The sequence below is a fragment of the Helianthus annuus genome, chromosome 15, assembly GCF_002127325.2.
Source record: "Helianthus annuus cultivar XRQ/B chromosome 15, HanXRQr2.0-SUNRISE, whole genome shotgun sequence".
Lineage (NCBI taxonomy): Eukaryota > Viridiplantae > Streptophyta > Magnoliopsida > Asterales > Asteraceae > Helianthus > Helianthus annuus.
Genome location: NC_035447.2, coordinates 123,217,303 through 123,240,036, shown reverse-complemented (window position 1 = coordinate 123,240,036; position 22,734 = coordinate 123,217,303). Strand labels below are relative to the sequence as shown.

Genomic DNA, 22,734 nt, shown 5'->3' with positions numbered 1-22,734 from the left:
TGCACATGTTCATAAAATAACCTACGACATGTCATATATCATTTACACAATCACTAACCAACTACGTGCACTTAAAATAACACTTTCGACTCTTATAAGTTTATCAATCATGCATAGCAAATTCACTAAAATTAGGATGTTTTAGGAAGCTCGTTTACCATACTTACGATGTTGCAAAAATTATGATCTTTTTATGGGACGTACCCCTCAGTGAGGTTGTCAATGTGTTAAATTTTTTAGGCTCATATCTTTACCGAAAAGTTTAGAAAAGTCTTCTACTATGCAGTGGCCAGATCCGTCACTTTCTGACTGCAGCTTACAGAAATATTTATTTAAAAATCCTCGATTACCCGTTTGACCCGATTCCACTTGGAGATACCGACACCTAAGGATACCTACTGTATAAATTTCATGACCAAACTCCAAGTATTCACCGAGATATGACGTAAAACACAACACACAAAATCTGCAGAAAAATGCGGCTTTGACCACTAAAACGAAATAATTCGTTTAAAATATCAAACGACGTCCAAAAATTGTGATTCCAGTGCCATTTCAAGCGTATTTTAAAATACTACATTTTGGTCTCAAGAAATAGAAGGTTGTTTTTTTGTAACAATTTCGCATGTGTTAATTCAATTTCGCATGTGATAATTTTGATGAAATAGAAGGTTGTTTTTTTGTAACAATTTCGCATGTGGTAATTCAATTTCGCATGTGATAATTTTGATGAAATAGCAGGTTGTTTTTTTTAACAATTTCGCATGTGGTAATTCAATTTCGCATGTGATAATTTTGATGAAATAGCATGTTGGTTTTTGTAACAATTTCGCATGTGGTAATTTTGAAGAAATCGCATGTTAAAAAACCAACATGCGAAATTGTTACAAAAAAACAACATACGATTTTCAATGCGGGAAGATGATCTAACGGCTGAGATTGTAGCGTACGTAATGTACGATAAGTGCATTTGTACATTAACCAGCCCCTATATATATATATATATATATATATATATATAGGACAAAGATCCGTTAGGAACCACCCCTTATTGCGAGAAACGCGAGAACCAGTGTGAACACAAACAGTAATTCCTAAAAAAATCTAAAAAACACCCAAAAAATTTTTTTTTTATTTTTTTACTATTTTTTTTGAAAAAATCGCTATATTTTGTTAATAAAAAAAATAAAAAAAATTTCAAAAAAAAAAAATTCGAGTAACAGTTATCCATGCACATGTGCATATGTGTCGTTTCTTTGTCAAATTCCGTAATTCATTACAAATAATAGTCAATTGCACTTTCATTTACACTACTACGTGTAATACACTATCTTTTACATTACCAATGTTAGAAATGCACATGTGCATCTATATGTATCAACAGGAAATAAGGTGTTTTGGTACACTACTTTCTCTTTCATCTATCATTCCATCCATAATACACAAGCATGCACATGTGCATTTCTGTCATTTCTTTGACAAATTCCGTAATTCATTACATATATTAGACAATTGCACTTTCATTTACACTACCATATGTAATACACTACTTTTTACATTACCAATATTAGAAATGCACATGTGCATTATATGTATCAACATGAAATAAGGTGTTTTGGAACACCACTTTGAATACACTTTCCCTTTCATCTATCATACCATCCATAATACACTACCATTACCTCCTACCATCCATAATACAATACCATTACCTCCTACCATCCATAATACAATACCATTAACAATATTTTCACTTTATTACATGTATGTAAACACCATTTATACCATCCAATCAACATATTACATAAAAAATTGACAACTATAACCAAACCATCAACCACTAGATATAACTAACCAAAAAACATGTATATGGGTCTACTTCTCCATTCAAAATCACAAACTTTTTGTACCAAAACACGTTATATCATGGTTATACCTAATTATGCACATGTGCATTTTGAATATTGGTAATGTAAAAAGTAGTGTATTACTAATGGTATTGTAAATTAAAGTGCAATTGTTTATTCCTGATAATGTATTACCGAATTTGTTGAAGTAATGATACATATGCACATGTGCATGGATAACTGTTACTCGAAAAAAAAAGTTTTTTTTTTTTTTTTTTATGGAACGAAATATAGCGAATTTTTTGTTAAAAAATATTAAAAAAAATAAAAAAAAATTTTTGAGTGCTTTTTTGATTTTTTTTAGATTTTATTTTGTGTTCACATTGTTTCTCGCGGTTCTCGCAATAAGGGTGGTTCTCGCATGAACCTTACCCTATATATATATATATATATATATATATATATAGATAACTTTATACTTTTTGTTAATAAATTTACAAGTTTAGGAGATAACTTTATACATTTTATTAATAAATTTAAAAGTTTAGGAACCATATGTAAACCAGTGAAAGATAGAGGGGATTAAATGCTAAAATACCTAAACTTAAATGTTAAAATAGGTTATAATTAAATTTTGGGCTTTAAACCATGGGCTAGGCTTCAAAATTTGGGTTTATTGGGTCAAAAACCATGAGATCGATTAGTCCGATTTTCTCCGACTTTGACCGATTTTCACCGACTTTGACTGATTTTGACCATAACCGATTTTTTTTGACCGACTAGCATAAATTTAGGCAGTAACCCACCGACTAGCACCTAGGCGCCGATTAATCAGCCGCTTAGGCCGATTTCTGCAACATTGACCGTAACACCTCAAAACCATTAATTAAACATAATCACAGCCGAGATAACTGAATATAAATCGTACATGATCATTACATACTATCACCAATCAACAACTTTCAATCCGCAAACCCTAGTTACTAATCACATACTTATACGACCAATTCCACATTAAACACAATTTCTAGCAAGTCCGAGATCAAAGCATTCTCATAACATCACGGATCAATCAAAATGTAAAAGTGCAGCCATGTATTAAAAGAATTTCAAACTAAAACAATAATAACCACTAACCGAGAGAGAGAGAGAGGGAGAGAGAGATGCGAAAGAGATAGAGCGAGTGAGAGAGAGAGCACTGAGAGATGAGAGAATCGCGACGGTGGGGGGTCCTTGTTGCCGTCGATCTCTCCAAAGGGAGCTAGGGTTTACTTATTTTTTTGAAACACACACACACACACACTGTACGCACACATACATGCATACGTGAAACACAAGGGGGTTGGGCTTGTGCGATTTGGGCTTGGGGAGGTTGTTTGGGCCGAGAATAAAGAAGGTGGCGGTTGGGTTTGTGTGGGCTGCAAGGGGATGTTCGGGTTGGGCTAGCATAAACCGCAAATAAACATGTATGGGGTGCGGTGTGTTCGGGTTTTATTGTGGGCCACGAGTTTCGAGTTTCGAGTAAAAGAAAGAAACATCTAAAGTATATTAGCATAGACACAATAATCCTGTTTAACATATAACAAATAAAACTAACGTGTAACTGAGCGTGAAACGTACCAATGGGGTGGTGGTCCATTGTCAAAGGCAATGCCTTTAAACACCTTGGGAGAGGGAGGTCTTGGGTTCAAGTCCCACAGACGACAGGAATAAAAAGAAATTTGGCGTTAAAAAAAAACTAAAAAAACTGAGCGTGAAACGTAATGACACGTAATTTAAGATCACGAATTTAGACGACGCTAACGTCGAAATACGAGTTATCACATCATCCCCAAGTTGAAAGAAATTTTGTCCCAAAATTTTGCAAGCAGTCACTTAAGAAGCTAGTGCGGTTGAGCGTTTTCATGGGTGTCACATCATCCCTAAGTTGATTTGGCATTATTCTTGAATAACTGAGGATGCTTGCACATCATCTGATCTTCCCGTTCCCAAGTGACTCTTGGCCACGCTTTGAGTTCCAACGATTTCCTATGCTTACCAGCGTAGCTTTTCTGACGGTCGCGAGCTACCGCCGTCCGGTTTCTGACTTTAACAATCTTCTCCGAAGTTTCAAGCACGAGTTCAGGGCCAATGATTTGATTGTCTCCAACTTCAGCCCAACAAAGAGGTGATCGGCATTTCTGTCTGTACAATGCTTTGAATGGTGTAGCCTAAATACTGGTGTGGTAACTACTGTTATAAGAGAATTCTGCCAGAGGTAGGTGTCTTTCCCAACCGTTACCGGAATCAATGACACATGCTCGCAACATGTCTTCTAGAGTTTGAATGGTGCACTTGGTTTGACCATCGGTTTGAGGATGGTAAGCAGGCTCATGTCCAAGCGTGTGCGGAGAGATTTATGCATAGACTGCCACATATGCGATGCTAAACGGGGGTCATGATCGGAGATAACAGAGATTGGCACTCCATGCCGAGAGACTACTTCCTTCATGCAGATGTTGGCAAGTTTGTCATACTTGTCTGTTTCTTTGATTGCTAGGAAGTGAGCTGACTTGGTTAGACGGTCCACAATCACCCAAATAGTGTTGTTCCCGCTCCGAGTCCTGGGTAAACCGGTAATGAGATCCATGGAAATTTGCTCCCATTTCCACATTGGTAGCTCTAGTTGTTGTAGTAACCCTGATGGCTTTTTGTATTCTATCTTGACCATAGCACAGGTCAAGCACTTGCTTACGTAGGTGGCTATGTTAGCTTTCATATTCCCCCACCAGTACAGGGTCTTCAGGTTGTGATACATCTTATCAGAGCATGAGTGAATAGAGTAGCGAGATTTGTGAGCTTCATCCCTAACGAGATCCCTCAAATTTTCCGTGTAGTGGAACCCATATTCACTCCATGAAATAGCGAACACCGTCCAATTTGGTTTCAAGTTTCTTTTGCATGCCTCGCATGGACTCAGCTTGAAGGTTTTCCTCCTTCAATGCTTCGGTTTATGCGGCACATATCTGATACAAGAGGTTAGAATGAATGGTGAGTTGCAATGCTCGAACTCGCTTGGGTCTGGTTTCTTTCTGACTGAGGGTATCGACTACCACATTAGTCTTACCCAGATGATACTTGATCGCACAGTCGTATTCATTCATGAGTTCAACCCAACGACGCTGCCGCATGTTGAGCTCATTTTAGTCAAGAATATGCTGAAGACTCATGTGGTTGGTGTAGATCGTACACTTAGTACCATATAAGTAGCATCTCCAGATTTTGAGGGCAAAAACTACGGCTCCCAATTCCAAATCGTAGGTAGTGTAGTTCTTTTCGTGAACCTTGAGCTGACAAGATGCGTAGGCAATTACTTTCTCGCATTGCATCAGAACGCAACTGAGACCTTGGGTAGATGTGTCACAATACACGACAAAATCTTCAGTACCTTCTAGTAGGGATAAGATAGGTGCACTACATAATTCTTGTTTTAACAACTGGATAGCAGACTCCTGGGTATCACCCCACTTATAAGTGGTACCCTTCTGTGTCAGAGTAGTGAGAGGTTTGGCAATCTTGGATAATCCCTCGATAAATCTACGATAATAACCCGGTAGGCCAAGGAATTGGCAGATTTTAGTTGGCATTTTAGGCGTAGGCCAATTTTGGATGGATTCGATTTTGGCTGGGTCAACATGTATTCCAGCTTCATTGACTACATGCCCAAGGAAATGCACTTCCTGGATCCAGAAGTCACATTTCGATAGTTTTGCATAAAGTGCTCGTTCCTCGGTAGCTCCAAGATAAGGCGTTAATGCTCCGTCTGCTCCTCCTTGTTCTTAAAGTAGATCAGAATATCGTCTATGAAGACGATGACAAATTTTCGAGGTAGGGTTTGCACACACGGTTCATAAGATCCATGAAAACCGCAAGTGCATCGGTTAACCCGAACGACATGACAAGGAAACTTGTAATGGTCGTACCGAGTTCGGAAGGCAGTCTTAGAGACGGCTGTGTCTCGGACTCTCATCTGATGATAGCCCGATCTTAGATCGGTTTTAGAAAAAAAAATAAATCCTTGTAGTTGATATTGATGACAACTCGTCCTTTTGACCCTAATGATCTGAAAGGGTTACATATCTTAGAATTATTATTATTATTATTATTATTATTATTATTATTATTATTATTATTATTATTATTATTATTATTATTATTATTATTATTATTATAGTTTAAATGATAAATAACTTACGACAAGCAAAACACGTCTAACTCAGGTTTTTATCACGTTATTACTTATTATACACACACACACACACACACACACACACTAGTCGGCTACCTGCGCGATGCGGCGGTGGTGGCGATTTACAATTGGATACTCATTACCGTTAGTTTATTAGTCGTCTCGTGATATATTGTATAGTACTTAAGTTAGTTTTCTTATTCATAATATGTTGGTTTGTCAATTGGGACCTCCAGATTTGATTTAAAATACATGGTTTCGATAGCTTTAAGAACAAAAATTGAAAGCTTCTCTACCCATTCATTGTTCCCCCTGGTTCATGTGTTATGCAACATTCACACCCCTACAAGAACACAATACCCATTACAAAAATACAACATAAAAAAGATGAAAACACCCATTAATGAGAAAGTTAGAGACAGAGACGAAGGGATTCAGAGAGTCAACAAAACGTAAAAATTTCTTGAATAAGTGAGAAAAAATCTCTCATCGATTGAGGTCTATCACTATGCCATGCTCTTCCGACACACTCATAAGGCCTTGGGCCTGGTCCAGGCATCTCAAAACCTCACAAAGATTCAAAGAGGGGAGCTTATAAAAAAACCCCGTAAACATGTTCTTGGCTTCGATTTTGAAATTAGGTTTTTTCACATGGGTTATCTTTGAAGGGGAACACCGAGTAATGTGGATACAAAAATTGAAGAATAAATGAGTGATGAAAGGAGAAAGAAGAGAGGTTTTCTTTCTACCCCAATAGCCGGACACCACAACCATCACAGCCATTAGTGCGTTTTCTTTCTACCCAAAGGACAAAGTGAGAGCAATCAGCAATGGGCGCAGAGCACCGTGGAACAGATTAAGGTTTTCCATCTTGCTTTCTCTCTCCACTCACGTGTATTAGGGTAGTTTGAAATTTGAAAATTAGAAGTTGTGTGAAGGGAGGGGGGAACTTCACGTGTATTAGGATAGTTTGAAATTTGAAAATTAGAGGGGGAAACAAAGCGCATCAAACATGGGAACCCTTGTTTTAAAGAGATTTGGGTAAATGACTATTTTGTCCTTCGAATATGCATATTATATATAGTATAGATTTTTAGCTCTAGTTATTTACATATTTATTGGAGTAAATGTTATTTTTTTCCTTATGTTTACCACTTTTGTAACTTTCGTCAAAAGGTTTTTTTTCGTATCTGAATCCAAAAATTTTGAAATTTTGTCATTTTGTAATTTCATCCATTTTTTGCGCTTAAGCACGCTTAAGGCACGATTTTTTAAACGAAGATTTTGACACCATCCAATTCCTGAAAGGTTGAGACCAAAACATCATGATCATGAAATGCTTTGACCATATGTGATACAACTTCCCCACTATGAGACCAAAAAACGTTGAACTTTTTTAGCTATACTACTTGCACCAGAAGTGGTAGAAGTGGACTGAAACAAAATATAGAGGTACCATAAGAGTCATTATGTAATATAGCTATCATATTATACATAATCTTAAAGTTAAATGTTGGTTGATTTTTTATGAAAAGCCCCTCCATTATTTCTGGATTTTACTTCGAGAATTTCAAATGGGATAAGATACATGATATGATACATTATGATATACAAAACTTAGTTAAATAAGCCCATTATTGTGTATGTATTTTTAGGTACGTAGTTATGTAAATCCACGTTGTTCTATATTTTAATATAAAAGTTTTTGAAAATGAGTCAGGTTAAATAAAATACGTTTTCATACTTATTTTATAAACGTTTTCAGCTGGTTTATATTTCGACATAAATTTTGCTCCAAACCGAGTGGGGTCAAATAAACTACATTTCATTCGACATTATGAATTAAAGTTACTTTACGTTTCGACCACATCGCAACGGATAAATGTAATATTATGTTATGTATTACACCTCATGACTTTGGTCCTTCCACTTTGTAAAACTCTCATGTTTACCCAATGTGTTTTTTTTTTTTTTTTACTTTTTAAAAGCTCTAATTAATCTCTTTTAATTACACATGTCGGATTTTCCTTTATACACGTTTTATGTTTTTTTTTTGTATTTTTCATATATATGAGTCAAGTCACATATAATATGTTATGCTTGTACAATGTAAATTTGATTTACTTTTCGTTTTGATCCAACCGCAATGCTTATATAGCTTACATTGAGTTAAATCAAATATGTGGAAACGTGCGTTTTCATATGATTAACGCATCACAGAACACATAAACTAATCAATTTGATATTTGCAACGGGCCCGCGACGCATCGCCTGCGGATCATATTACTAGTTACTAGTTCAACAAAAAAGCTCGAATATAAACTAAGGGCATGTTTGGCTAAGCTTTTTGGAACAACTTAATGGCTTTTTGAAAAAGTCAGTATGAAGTGACTTATTGGCCTTTTCCCCTCACATACGTCGTCATTGCCAAACATCATTTTAGAGATTATGATTTTTTAAAAAGCCAATAAATGAATAAGTTGTTTCAAAAAGCTTAGTCAAACATGCCCTAAGTCAAACAAATGGTTAAACGGGCGGCTTGGTAAATGATTAAAGTAAATGATGCTGAGTTATTAAAAGAATAAACCTTTTAAGCACCTTTTAGAATACTAATACTGTGTTACCGAGTTAAATTAAATAGAGAAAAGAAAGGATTCTTTCATTTTCTTTTTCTCTCCGGTTCTTTCCAAATTGGAATGATTAATTTTAGACAAAAAAATCTCTCATTTTCTCTTCTTTTCTCTCCTTTAATGAAACTTTGGAACACAACTAAAAATTATTTCCTTCCAAATCTTTTCTTTTATTTAATGAAACTCGGGAACAGTAGCATTCAGATACTCTTAAACACCCCCAAATAAAAATCCTAAAACGTTGATTCAAAGCAAAACAAACCAAAAACCCAAATTAGTGGTTGGATTACAGATCCGGTGGTGTGGGTGGAGATGGGGGCACCTATAGTGTTCTTGAGAGAGAGAATGGTGGGTTTTCTAAAATCAAACGATGGAGATGGGGGTTTTGAGTGGTGGAGAACAGTGGGTTAGGGTTTCGACGGAGGATTGTGGTTATGAAGGTTCAATGATGGTTAAAGGTTAAGGATGGCTGAGAACGGTTGAGTAGTGCAGTGAGGGTTAAATTGCAAGTGGGTAAGACTTGTCATCGTAGGGGATGGTTGATGGTTATGAACCGAGGAGGTTGTACGGCGTCAGGGGTTGGGGTTGCAGGGGTGAGGTGAATGGTGGCAGAGAGGTCTCTACGAATTCACATACCCTGTTCGACCTTGAAAAAATGTGTCATTCCGTTATATTTTTTGTTATTATTTAAAAAAAATAGTATTGAGTTCAATAAACCTAATTCCAAGTGGGTTAAATTCTAAACCATAAAATATGATTTGTAAATAGGCCTATGATGGAAGTGGTATGTGTTTACTATTTAGAAAAAAATAACATATACGTATCGGAATTTTTTTTAAATCGCATGCCACTCGAAATCGCAGACCTTGTGCGAAGGTCCTCTCCACACACCATCAAAGCCCCCCATGAATGGTGGGGATATGTTTTCAGGGGTGAAGTGTATTTTATTTTTATGGTATATGCATGGTGTTTAATAGTAGGATAAGCGAAATAAGGGATGAGAATATGCACCCAAAAATGGGAAATCACTCCACACAATATGTCATCCTGTAAGATATTTTTAAGAAGAGTATTTTTGTTTTCAACTAGATAGATGTACCATCCACTTCCAATCAAAATGATGAGTTGTTAATTGGTTTAACAAAATTATAAACAAAACACCCTTGAATTAACGAGTCAATTTACCAATACCTATCATACTCATTCCAAAGAAAAGTTTCATGCTCGATATACTCCACCTCTAAATGATCAAAAACGTCATCTTCTTCCTCAATATCTATGATGTTTTCTTCATCCCAAAGAGGACACTTGCATGTTGCCTTCTTGTTCTTCCATTTTGCTCCACACGTGTAGCAAAATTCATATCCACATCTGCAAAATAAACAAACCTAAAGCAGTTAATAATAATAATAATATCTGGAAATAAGAAAATATATTGTTAATTTGAAAACTAACAATTTTACTGTTTGGAAAAAATAAATAAATAATTCAAAATTTGATTAAAAAAAGCAGAGGATACACAAATTTATATTTCCCTCATGTAAAAATAAGAGTAAATTAAATTTCGGGCCAACTTCTCATAAATAAAACTATGGTCCTCAATGTTCACTCGTCAGGTAACACGTTAACTCACTGACTGACGTCAGAATTCCGTTATGTTTATGTAGATTGGAGTATAACCTGATTATTCAAAAACAATTTAATTACCCACAAACATCTTTCAAATCTGTTTATTATGCAAGGTATACCCGCAAACCTGATGGGTGATGGGTAGCATGTAGCGAATACCCGACATGTGACATATTAAACAAGGTTTAATAGTCTGTTATTAGACTCGAGTTATAATTATGTATAAGTCTGAAAAACACAACCATGAAGGCAGGACATTACAAGAGAGCCACACTTAATGAATGCTGAGAATGGTTAAATCTCTAGTACTATACAAATTTTCGTCGCTCTTTGTTCGATTTAATATACCAGTCAATATTATTTCATGTAACTTTACCAGAAATTACAGCAAAACCACGTAAATTACAGTAAAACTGGTGAAAATAATGTACCTGCATGTCATGTGATAGCAACCAGCTGCTAATTCTATCATATGTTTGCATTTTATACACTGCCGCCACAAATTCCTTGCTGCCAGATTTTTAAGCTTTGGATCTTCCACAAGTGATGTTAGGTTTCTTCTTTTGTACTCTTCACATGTCATATTTTCATGCCACGGAACCCTGCAATAAACGCAGAAATTACCATGACATTTGTAACATGTTCTAGCTCCGAATCCATTAACCAATCTAGGATGCTTATGAGCTTCAGTTGTTGACATCAATGTAGAACATTTAGGATAAGGACAATAAACTTTTTCTGTCACTGGAATTGAATCTTCTTTCATCCGTTGTCTCATCATCTCAGTAAACTTCGGGGTCAAAAACTTCTCACAACTTTCAATTCTCAATTCAGTCCCGCTGTAGGTCCCTTGTCGGAGGATGACGAACCTAAACCTTGTTATACAAACCTACTAGCGAGTGCGGAATCCAAGCTAGTAAGCAAACCGGGATGAGACAAGTATAAAGCACAACACACAAGGTTCACCGATTAACACTACTTGTATTAATACGAATGAAGGGTTCGGTTACAAGCTCAATGTTTACAAATCTGTATTGCAAACTCTCAAAGTGTGTGTGTGTTCACAGAAAGCTCTCCTTCTGTGCAAGTCTCTCAAGTCTGACTAAGTGAACACATTGCATGGGTATTTATACCCAAACCCAGCAGGTCTGTCCGAAAGATCAAGTGGACTGCTCGATAGATCATCTTTCGAGCATCCAGCTCTCGAAGGATACACATATACCTCGAAGGATGGTATATCCTTCGAGGTCCAACAGCATCTATTGAAAGTTAACTATCGAAGGTTAACTTTCGAGCACATCGAAGGATCTATATCATCCTTCGATGTCTTATCCTTCGAGACAGACAAAATACAACCATATACTAACTGTTTGGCCAAGTCAAACCAGGAGGACGGTTGACTTGGTCAAACTTACAAGACTAAGGAACATCGTTTACATCGTGACTGAATACAGACAAAGTACAGACACAAGTGCACCAACAAACTCCCCCTTGGCTGTAGCTTTGTCTTTATCTTCTATAGTTGTAGACTCGTCTCGAACTTCGATGGTCTTTGGTCTTCGAGTTCTCAAAACTCTGATGTCCTTTCAAGTCTTCAATGTCGGAGGATCTTCAAAGTCTTCACGTATTGAAAGCAGAGAGTGTATCAACAAACTACCCTTATCATGTAGGAAGTGTGTTGACAAACTCCCCCTTAACATAAGCTCCCTCTTGAGTTATGCTCGTGAAAAACTTGATCTTTATGAAGTGAGATCCTTGTGGTGTTGATGATGGCCAGCGGCAACTCGATCATCTTCATCTTTTGAGTGCCTTCATGTCGTGTCTTCGTTCCAAAGCTTTGTCATCGACCATGTTCTCCCAGCCTTTAGAATCTGCACATGCAAGAAATCTAAACGCATAATGAGAACACTGCTTGGAATATAGTTAACATAAACAAATGACACACTGATGACCATGTCACTATCAAACACCGTCCGACAGTTTGAAAGTTTAATAAATTTATCAATTTTAAATTCTAACTTTCAAAATCTGCAAATTTTGACCGTTTATGAAGATTTAGTCAATTCGGTTTTCAGTCAGGTTTCAGGTAACGAAGACTCGAGCTCCAACATCGTACGATTGAAAATAAAGTAGAAATAAAATCTTTTTGGCTTTTATAAAGTTTCTATTAAAACTCACCTAAAATGTTTTTGGTATTTTTGAAATTAAAAGACAACAATTTAAAATCCTTTGAGTGTTATCAAACGACATCACCGCTAATGTCGTGCTGATATGCACCAAACGACGAAACTGTTTAAAAGAAAACAATAAAAGTTAAGCAGTAAATAAATAAATATATACAAACATTCTTTTTGCGAGTTTCGAGGGTAAGAGAATCATATCAGTGTACGGTCATGCCAAAACACTCTTGTTGTTCAATTAATTAACATTAAGATAAGCATCCTATAACAATTATCGGTATTGTTGTCCAACTAAGCTCAACTTATCAGATGTAATCATGGCGAGGGGATACGTTAAGGTATGATTTATACTTACCGACCGGTGTTCATCCACATCACGACACATTCCCGTATCAAGGTATGCACGAGAGTTCATCTTACCGGTGAGTATACCGATTATCATCTGTTTGACCGTATAAATTGTGAGATACTCACTTATTTTGATTTGAAAACAAGCCCTATGTGATAAAATCACTTATTGATGAGGAACTTGATTTTCATATGCATGAGGGCACAGGTGCAAGTCCGTGAACAGGTCAGTACTTCCGTACAGCAGAGAGACGAACTTGACACCCGGATAAATGTGATATTTTATCACTTATTTGAGGTCGAATGCAGTATGTAATATGTACACGTATGTATAGTATCATGGAAGATCTAGACTTGCGTCCCCGTTATTTTTCGGTAAAAGATACAACCATGATACCCAGATGATAAGCAGCATAAAGACCGAATATCTCAGAACCTCGGCAATCTATCAAACGAAATTTCGGTACTAAGACCATATGCCAATGAATGGTTCCCACCTGGTCTTCAGTCGATTTAAGATTTATATCATCCTGCACACTTTAAAAAGATTGTGAGCCTACCGATACATCTTATATAGAGCTGCTTATCGTTTTTCATTTAAGGTTTAAAGAGGTTTGGATAGACCACTGATGTACTATCATTTTCTCTTTTGCTTGCCAGGAAACTCATTTTTGATTTTCTATTGTTTTTGTGTTTTTGAAATTTTGCGATGTTTTTGGATTTTCAGATTTTTGGATTTACTCCCCCTAAAATCAATAAACTAAGACAAATTTAAAACACACAAAGATATTTACAAAAATGATTTTCCGATGTTGGTTTTACTCTTGCTTGACCTTAATGTCGTTTACCAATAATAAAAAGTCAAATCTTGATTTGTCAAATGCTTTGGTAAAAAGGTCGGCACGTTGGTCATCGGTGTGGACCATGACAACATTGACGAGTTTCATAAAGAAACAATCACGTGTGAGGTGATATTCGAGATCAACGTGTCAGGCCAAAGAGTGCTGTATGAGATGATAATAATTCATAAAGCAGCTTAAATATCGACAAGCATAGGAGAGATTAGAAATTTTAAAAACCGTATCCTGCAACTGTTTCGTGCATTGCAAGGAATTTGAGCACTCTCCCAAACTGGATATCCACCCGGTGTGGATTTCAAAGTCGATTTTGTAGCTACTGGAGAATCTCTTCACAGCAACATGATCAAAAACCTTTGGTTCCGGCTGGTCTTCCACATTGCACCAGCGAAGGTCTTTGTCTTCCTCTTGAGAAGTAGTGTGTGGTTGTTCAATCCACGCCAAGACATTTGCACATCCGGTGTAGTTCGTTCAACAAACACATTTTCTTCAATCACACCGCGAAGAAATGTACACTGCACGTTTATCTTGCTGATTGTGAACTTCAGACGTGCTTCTAGTGCGTACATTTTATTCGAATCTTTCCTGAGTACCCGATCAAGAACCATAACAACCAAATTTTGGCACGTTCTTCATTTGATCGAATTTTGCAGCTTCATTCAACCACATTCTTTCATCAGACATTTTTGTCTTCTTTTCTTTTTCCTTCCTCTCCATCAATGACAACAACATTCTCCTAGATATAACAATATTTCGGAGCCTTATGTCGCCAATCTTGTGCATGGACGCTCCACTATCAACAATCCTAAGACTATCAATAGTTCCTCCTGGAACATCCTGCACACTCATTCAGAGATTAGTTGGAGAGGGGGACCCAAGCCTTCACAGACTTGGGTCGTCCGTCATCATCGAGAATTGTAACATCCATTTCCCGATGATTCGGAATTGATGTAGCTCCCCCTGAAACAATTACCGGTTTTGGTATCCAAATTTGTTTCTGTTTTTCATGTTTAACATCTGATTTAACAGATTTTGTTTGGATGACCTCCGGTTTTAAAACCTTTTCAACTTCTTTTCTTTGTTTCTTTTTCTGTTTCTTTTCTCGTTGTTTAACAAGACGAGGGTCCTGTTTTGGTGAAACAGATCTTTTATGGTAATTGTTACCATGGGGGGCATCAATTTTTGACTTTCTCTTGGTGAGATATGGACAATTCTTAATGATGTGTCCATACTCACAGCATTCAAAGCATGATCTCCGCTCAACAAACCTCGGAGTATCATAACTGCAATAGCCGGATGATGAACTTCGTGATCTTGAGGTACTTGGTCCTACATCACAACCGTTTGTGTGTTGTGTATAGTTGTTTTGACTGTTTCTTTTCAAAATTTTACTTTGTTTAACAGAATCCTTGTTGGATTTGTTTTTGAAAGTATCAATTTTATCAGTCCCTCTTGATTTCACGAAGTTTATCTTCCGATCCTTTTTCTTGTTTTCGCCCTGTTTGCCTTTTCTATTCTCTTGGGCGGTATGATTTTGTTCACGGGGATCATCAACCTTTGCTTTCAACTTATGAAGATATGGACAATTTCGAATGATATGTCCAATTGTTCCACACTCAAAATAATATCTTCGTTCAACAATCCCCGAAGCATCATGTGATCGTCTTGCCGACGATGATGAACTTTGTGATCTCGAGGTACTAGGTTTTGAAAAGTTTGGATCATTTCTTTTCAACACTGTTGCTTGTTTAACAAAATCTAAGTTAGATTTGTTCTCAAAAGTCTCGATTTTGTCCGTTCCCTTAGATTTCACAAAGTTCACATTCTTGTTTTTCTTTTGGGTCTGTTTCTTCTGACCCTGAGTCGGTGCTTTTCCTTTAGGTTTGGTGTGATTTGGCTGCCTCTTCTCTGTTGGTAATTTCTGATTGCCATATTGTTTTCGAATTTCAGCTTTTGGAATAGGAGGACACTGTGTAACTGTAACACGTGATCCTGTCTTTCCCAAAAACTTACTTGTCGAATTTTGAGAGACTTCATTGATTAATGATTGATTAACATTCTTAATCGGAAAATCTTTGTCAGAGTAGATTTTATCATCACCAACAAGAGTGTACAGCAAGTTCACACCCTCCGACTCTTGTGCAGACGAGGACTCGATTGCAACAGTCTTAGCGGGTTTTGCAGGAGGATCACATAGAATGTAATTCTCGAGAGGTATGTCCCCATCTTTGACTTCCGCATCAGACTTTGCTGGGATGGTATCATCAGATTCATCATCAGAAGAATCAACATCCTCAATGATGACTGGAGGATCCTGATTCAGTTCAGCAGAAGACACACATGTATCTGCTGAAGTATCTGAATCTGGTGATACATCTTTCTTGTATCCGAGTCCTGCTGCAAACTCCTTTACATCTAGAGGAACAGATGGTTCAAAGAACACTCTATCCTCCTCGTCAGGCAATGCATCATAATTGTGTCTCACAGGTGGTGGACATTTTTTGTAACCTATGCATGTGACATCCCGTTTTTCTTTCTGAACGTCAATGATGTGATCCAACACATAGCTAGAGCTCAAATAACTGTCTAGCTTAAGCTGGATCGCATCACTTTCAGTTTTGACACAAGCCATCTCCTTTTGCATTATCTCAAGCCGAGATATATACAAGTTAATATCAGTTTGTTTTCTGGAAACCATTTTTGTTAATTCGGTTTTATCTTTCTTCAGGTTCTCAATTACCGATTTAAACTCTTTTTCATGGTTCTCATAAAACATGTTGGCTTCAGTGCACTTTGAAAGATCCACGGTCAACTTCTGGTTGTGAATAAATGTCACATCATACTTTTCTTGCAAAGCCTCGTGCTTACTTTGCAATTCACACCACTTGGCATTCAATGAAACATGTTTGTCTTGCAAGTCAAACAAACTAGCTTGTAAAGCATCATGTTTGCCTTGCAACTCAGACATGTTTGCTTCTAGATCAGCACACTTAACCCTTAATCTAGCACAATTATCACAATCTACAACAGTGGGTTTATCGGCACATACCTGACTGGAATCACTCTCAGGTGTTGGCCTTTCTGCATCAGAATTAATAACCTCCCTTGATGATTCACATTTAGATCCATCCTCGCTCGAACTTGAAGTTGTATCACCCTTAACTGAAGTTGAAACATCTTCATCTGAACTTCTATCACGTTCAGAACTGTTATCATTTCCCGAGGATTCACCATTGCTTGCATCTTTGACAATTTCAGTATACAACGCCGATTTTGTCTGACAACTGTTCTTTGGATCAAGAGATGATGGTTCTACAGTAGAACGATGGTGTTGTAAACCAACTGGGGGTAATGGATTTCCATACAAGTCTGTGGTCGGAGCCAGCTTTACAGGAACTTGTATTGGATTGCCAAACCAATCTGTTGTTATTTTCGGTTCACTTTGCCTTTGATTGGTAACTGATGCCCACATTTCTGCAGTAATTCGAGGTGGTGTGGGAGATTCGGCCCATGATGGAGATAAACTTGTATTCGTGTATTTTCCATCGTCTGGAGCCGGTGTACCCCACCATGAGGGAGTGGAACCCGAACTTGTATATTTTCCACTGTCTGGAGCCGGAGTTCCCCACCAACTCGGATTCATCTTTGATAAGAAAAATAAATTTTATATCAATAGCTTCAAAGATGATTGACGAAGGATTAAATTATCGAAGGATCAACCGAAGGATCACACGAAAGACAAACACCAAACTGGTCTCGAAAGATCGGTGTGCTGGCGAGCAAAATAATCTGATTTGTTCCCTTGTTATACTACCACTTGTAGGTCCCTTTATTTTCTTGGGCGGTGCACAACAACCAACAAAATGGCGGTTACACGTGTTACAGTTAGGCGGTGCACAACAAAACAACAAAATGTCGGTGCTTTGGGCACATGATTTTAATTGAAGCACAATAATCTGTTGGAAACTTTATATTCTTAGTGGGGGCGGTGCCTTGGGCCGTGAATACCAACAACAAACAACCAAGCTTATTGGTCACTTGGGGTGGTGCCTAACAATCAACAAAATATCTTTCAATCTGATCTGTGAACGTGGGCGGTGCCTTGGGTGGTGATCACAAACAACAACCAACAAAATTTATTGGTCTATTGGGGCGGTGCCTAACAATCAACAAAATATCTTTATCTTTCGAAGTTATAAGGATAATGTTGATCTATCGGATCCTTCGAAGCTGTTGTTAGATGATCCTTCGAAAATTTTGATTTATCTTTCGAAATTGTTGTTATGACCCTTCGAAAAGAAAAAGAATAAATATCTGATCTTTCGAGATTTGTAGAGGTTTCCTACAAAATATCTTGATCTTTCGAAAACAACAAGTTGACCTTTCTATTCAAACAAATGACCTTTCGAAAAAGAATGATCTTTCGAATAATAAAAGGATGACCTTTCGAAATCAGGTTTGACCTTTCGAAACAGTTGACTGGAAAAGATGATCCTTCGAAATACTATTTTGATCTTTCGAGGTTCTTAATGATCCTTCGAAGTATGAAGAAAAAGATGAACTTTATCTTTCGAAATATGAAGACGATAAGATCATCAAGAACACAGCGACTGTTAGTTTTCCAGATTTGACGAAAACTAACCCAAAACTTGAACAAAAACCCGGTTTTAAACAAGGTAAAGAGCCTTAGCTCTGATACCACTTGTAGGTCCCTTGTCGGAGGATGACGAACCTAAACCTTGTTATACAAACCTACTAGCGAGTGCGGAATCCAAGCTAGTAAGCAAACCGGGATGAGACAAGTATAAAGCACAACACACAAGGTTCACCGATTAACACTACTTGTATTAATACGAATGAAGGGTTCGGTTACAAGCTCAATGTTTACAAATCTGTATTGCAAACTCTCAAAGTGTGTGTGTGTTCACAGAAAGCTCTCCTTCTGTGCAAGTCTCTCAAGTCTGACTAAGTGAACACATTGCATGGGTATTTATACCCAAACCCAACAGGTCTGTCCGAAAGATCAAGTGGACTGCTCGATAGATCATCTTTCGAGCATCCAGCTCTCGAAGGATACACATATACCTCGAAGGATGGTATATCCTTCGAGGTCCAACAGCATCTATTGAAAGTTAACTATCGAAGGTTAACTTTCGAGCACATCGAAGGATCTATATCATCCTTCGATGTCTTATCCTTCGAGACAGACAAAATACAACCATATACTAACTGTTTGGCCAAGTCAAACCAGGAGGACGGTTGACTTGGTCAAACTTACAAGACTAAGGAACATCGTTTACATCGTGACTGAATACAGACAAAGTACAGACACAAGTGCACCAACACCCGCAACCTTCATGAGGGCATTTTGGTAACACACCATTAAGCAATTTCACCTCTACGTGTCGCTTCACTAAGAATAGCAGCATCGGTGTGTACAACCTTCAGTTGACAAGAATTGGTCGATAGATTTATCATCTAAGCATATTACACATTTTTCAAGCTTTTCTTGAGTTGAGACCACCTTGCTTATCTGAGAACTTATTGCTTCTCTCGCAAGCTTAAACGCAAAATTGATATCCTTACGATCAACAAGGTAGAGCCTACAGTATGTGAAACTATTCCAAAGGAGATTCACATGATGCAAAATGTCTATAGTCTTTTGTTGTTTTGGCGGCCACCGCCCACTAACCTGAACATGCCAACACACAGTTGATATAGACATTTAACTATAAAAACAACTCACATATTAATGCATTGTATGATGATCACATATAGTACGAACGACATGATTATCTAAACACCTAATAGAGGAGAGAATCAACTCACAAATTGATGGAGCGGATAATAATAAATTTGCATTGTATGATGGTCACATATTGTCATCATCATCATCATCATCATCATCATCATCATCATCATCATCATCATCATACTCAGTAAATCACACCAATAGCAAAGCTAAGGTAGGGTCTGTGGAGGGTAAGATGTAGACAGCCTTACCTCTACCCCGTAGGAATAGAGAGGCTGCTTCCAGTGAAACCCCCGGCTCGATAGTAGTTTTGCATCAAGCCTTGGACATAAGGCACATAACACTTGGCAATTGAGACAACTGCCGATTAATCATCCCCTCTTTTAACATTAATTTCACGAAATAACGTTAAAATTGATTATCTAATACTGGGGAGAATCAATTTTCACATATAAATGCAATGTATGATGATCACATTTGGTACAATTAACATTATTATGTAATAGAAGGAAGAATCAACTCACAAACTGATACAGCGGATAATAATCACAAAACACTACAATTCTCTTGAGTTCCAAATCGGCTGCAGTCTTCAAAGCCTCAATCAACGCCTGCCCCTCCACACGCTGCCTGCAAATCCGCTCACCTTCAATCAATGTTACGTTATTTATTTATGTTTTTAGTATCTAAACTTTGATTTCTAGTTTGAGGGTATTTTTGTTATTTTCTATTATGCAAGGGGTATGATTGTAACTTGCATATCTATTTATGTTAAACGTATGAAGGAATAATAGTAACAGATTTGGTGAAATTATCTTTCTCTTTAGCTTCTTTTCCTCTAAATCTGTTCTAACCCTATCAAGGGTATCAGAGCGGTTCCGACTCCTGATCGGAACACCTTGCCGCCGCCGCCATGACCCGCAACCAAGAAGTCGACAACACCCTCAAATCCCACGATAAGGAGATCGCTGATATCCAAACTGCCTTAGCCGCTTTGATGAAACAACAGGAGCAATCATCGAAGCAACAGGAAGAAATCTTGAAGGCTGTCCATGACAAGGGAGTTCAATCATCAGGCAGTTCCTTCGAGTCCTTCTCCGGCCCAGATGGTGACTCACGAACATCCAAACCATTCCGAATCGGTAAGATCGACTTCCCTAAATTTTCGGGGGACGATGTTGAGGGGTGGGTCTATCGCTGCGAACATTTTTTTTCGATGGATGACACTCCTGATGACTCGAAATTACGTTGTGTTGCGGTTCACTTAGAAGGTGATGCCCTCCAATGGCACCGTGCCTACTTGAAGACCCGTAATGCCACGGTTGCCGAGGCCCCATGGGCGAACTATGTTCGTTCGATCTCTGCCCGTTTTTCTGATGCAATGTTTGAAGACCCTATGGAAGAGATTGCATCTCTCGTTCAACTTACTGATAACGCCAAGGGTCTACAAGAATATAATTCAGGTTTTGATCGCTTGCTTAACAAGGTTACCGTTAGCGAACCTTATGCTGTTAGCCTATATTTGAAGGGTTTGAAGCCGGAAATAAAAGGGCCGGTAAAGATGTTCAAGCCTCAAACACTACGTGAGGCGTATGGGTTAGCAAGAATTCAAACTATGAACAACACATGCTTGATGAAGCGTTTCAACGCTGTGGAGGATGGGCTGCAACCCGAAGATGTCAAAATAACACCTCCCGTTAATGGTTCAAAACTACCCTTGCTGCCAAGTCCAACAACCGAGCCATCAAGTTCTACACCAGGAATCCTTAGATCGAGGCGTTTGACGAGTGATGAACTTGAGCAAAAAAGGGCAAGGGGGGAATGTTTCTGGTGTACCGAAACGTTCGTTCCGGGGCACAAGTGTAAGAAAAACAACTCTACATACTTGAAGTGGTAGATGATGAAAAACAAGCAACGGAAGAGGATGAAGACAAGGTTCCTTGAATCACTTTTTGAGGACAAAAAGTGGGTTAAGGAGGGAGTATTGTTACGTTATTTCTTTATGTTTTTAATATCTAAACTTTGATTTCTAGTTTGTGGGTATTTTTGTTATTTTCTATTATGCAAGGGGTATGATTGTAACTTGCATATCTATTTATGTTAAACGTATGAAGGAATAATAGTAACAGATTTGGTGAAATTATCTTTCTCTTTAGCTTCTTTTCCTCTAAATCTGTTCTAACCCTATCAATCAACTCCAAAGGCATCTTCATCTCATAAATAATCTCATCCTTCGAATCGCATATCGCCGCACCAATCCCAGGCACTGTCACTGTTTTATACGAAGAATTATTCGAAGAACTAGGACCAAAAACCCTCTCCTCACTCAACAAACCCTTAATGTAAACCCTAAATACCTCTGAATCATCTTCACTCTTAGAAGAAGCTGAAGAACCCTCGCCGTACGGACGCTTCGTTTCGGTTTCAATAATGAGGGTGTCTTTGAATTGCGTTTCGAGTTTCTCAATCTCTAGGGTTTGGAGGTTTACGCCACTGTCGTTAATGGAGGTCGTAGGTGTTGGTTGTGGAGATTGAGAAGCAATAGATGCAACCATGGCTTCTACGAGTTGAAGACGGTACGCTAGTTCCTGGTCGGAGACGACGGCTAGTGCAGCCATGAACTCACGGTGTTGTTCGGTGGCGATACGGCTCAGTTCTTCGATGTCGCCGTTCATCTTCACCGTTATGTAAGATTTTCTGTAAAATGAATTCTAGAGTAATGCAAATTGTTAGGGTTATTTTCCCCAGCAAGCACAAGCTTGGGAAGAAATTTTCTGGTGGGAACCCAGCCTCAGGAGCCTGGTTGTGTCCGAAGACCATACAGTTGTAATTGTTAGAAAGGGGGATAACTTGGAGAGCAAGTTAAGGGTCAACAAGAATCCTCTCTCTTTTTTTTTGTCTTACTCTCTCGGATAATATGGTATCAAAGCACTGATCAATCCTTTGTGCTGCTCACATTTTATCTTGGATCATTTTACTATGTCTGGTGAAGACGGTAATGATCTTTCTATCCAAATAACCAATCTTTTCAAGAATTTATCAATTCTCAAACCAAAAATTCCAAACAAAACCTTTCCGATAGCCTTAAACTCAGCTTAAACCTCAACAGTCATAACTACGCCCTGTGGGCTCGCATGATACGAGTCGCCATAGGCGGAAAATCAAAAGCTTTGCTAAACCACTTAATCGTGGAACTAGGGCTGTTCAAATTTCTCAGCGCTCGACGCTCGTTCAATGCTCACTCGGAAAATGCTCGGAATTTG

The 22,734-nt window shown here is 37.9% G+C and overlaps 1 pseudogene; it reads right to left on the bottom strand.

Moving 5' to 3' along the window:
• Positions 1–9,734: 9,734 nt before the first annotated feature.
• LOC110912394 lies at positions 9,735–22,332 on the bottom strand (annotated as a pseudogene).
• Between the last annotated feature and the right edge of the window lie 402 nt (positions 22,333–22,734).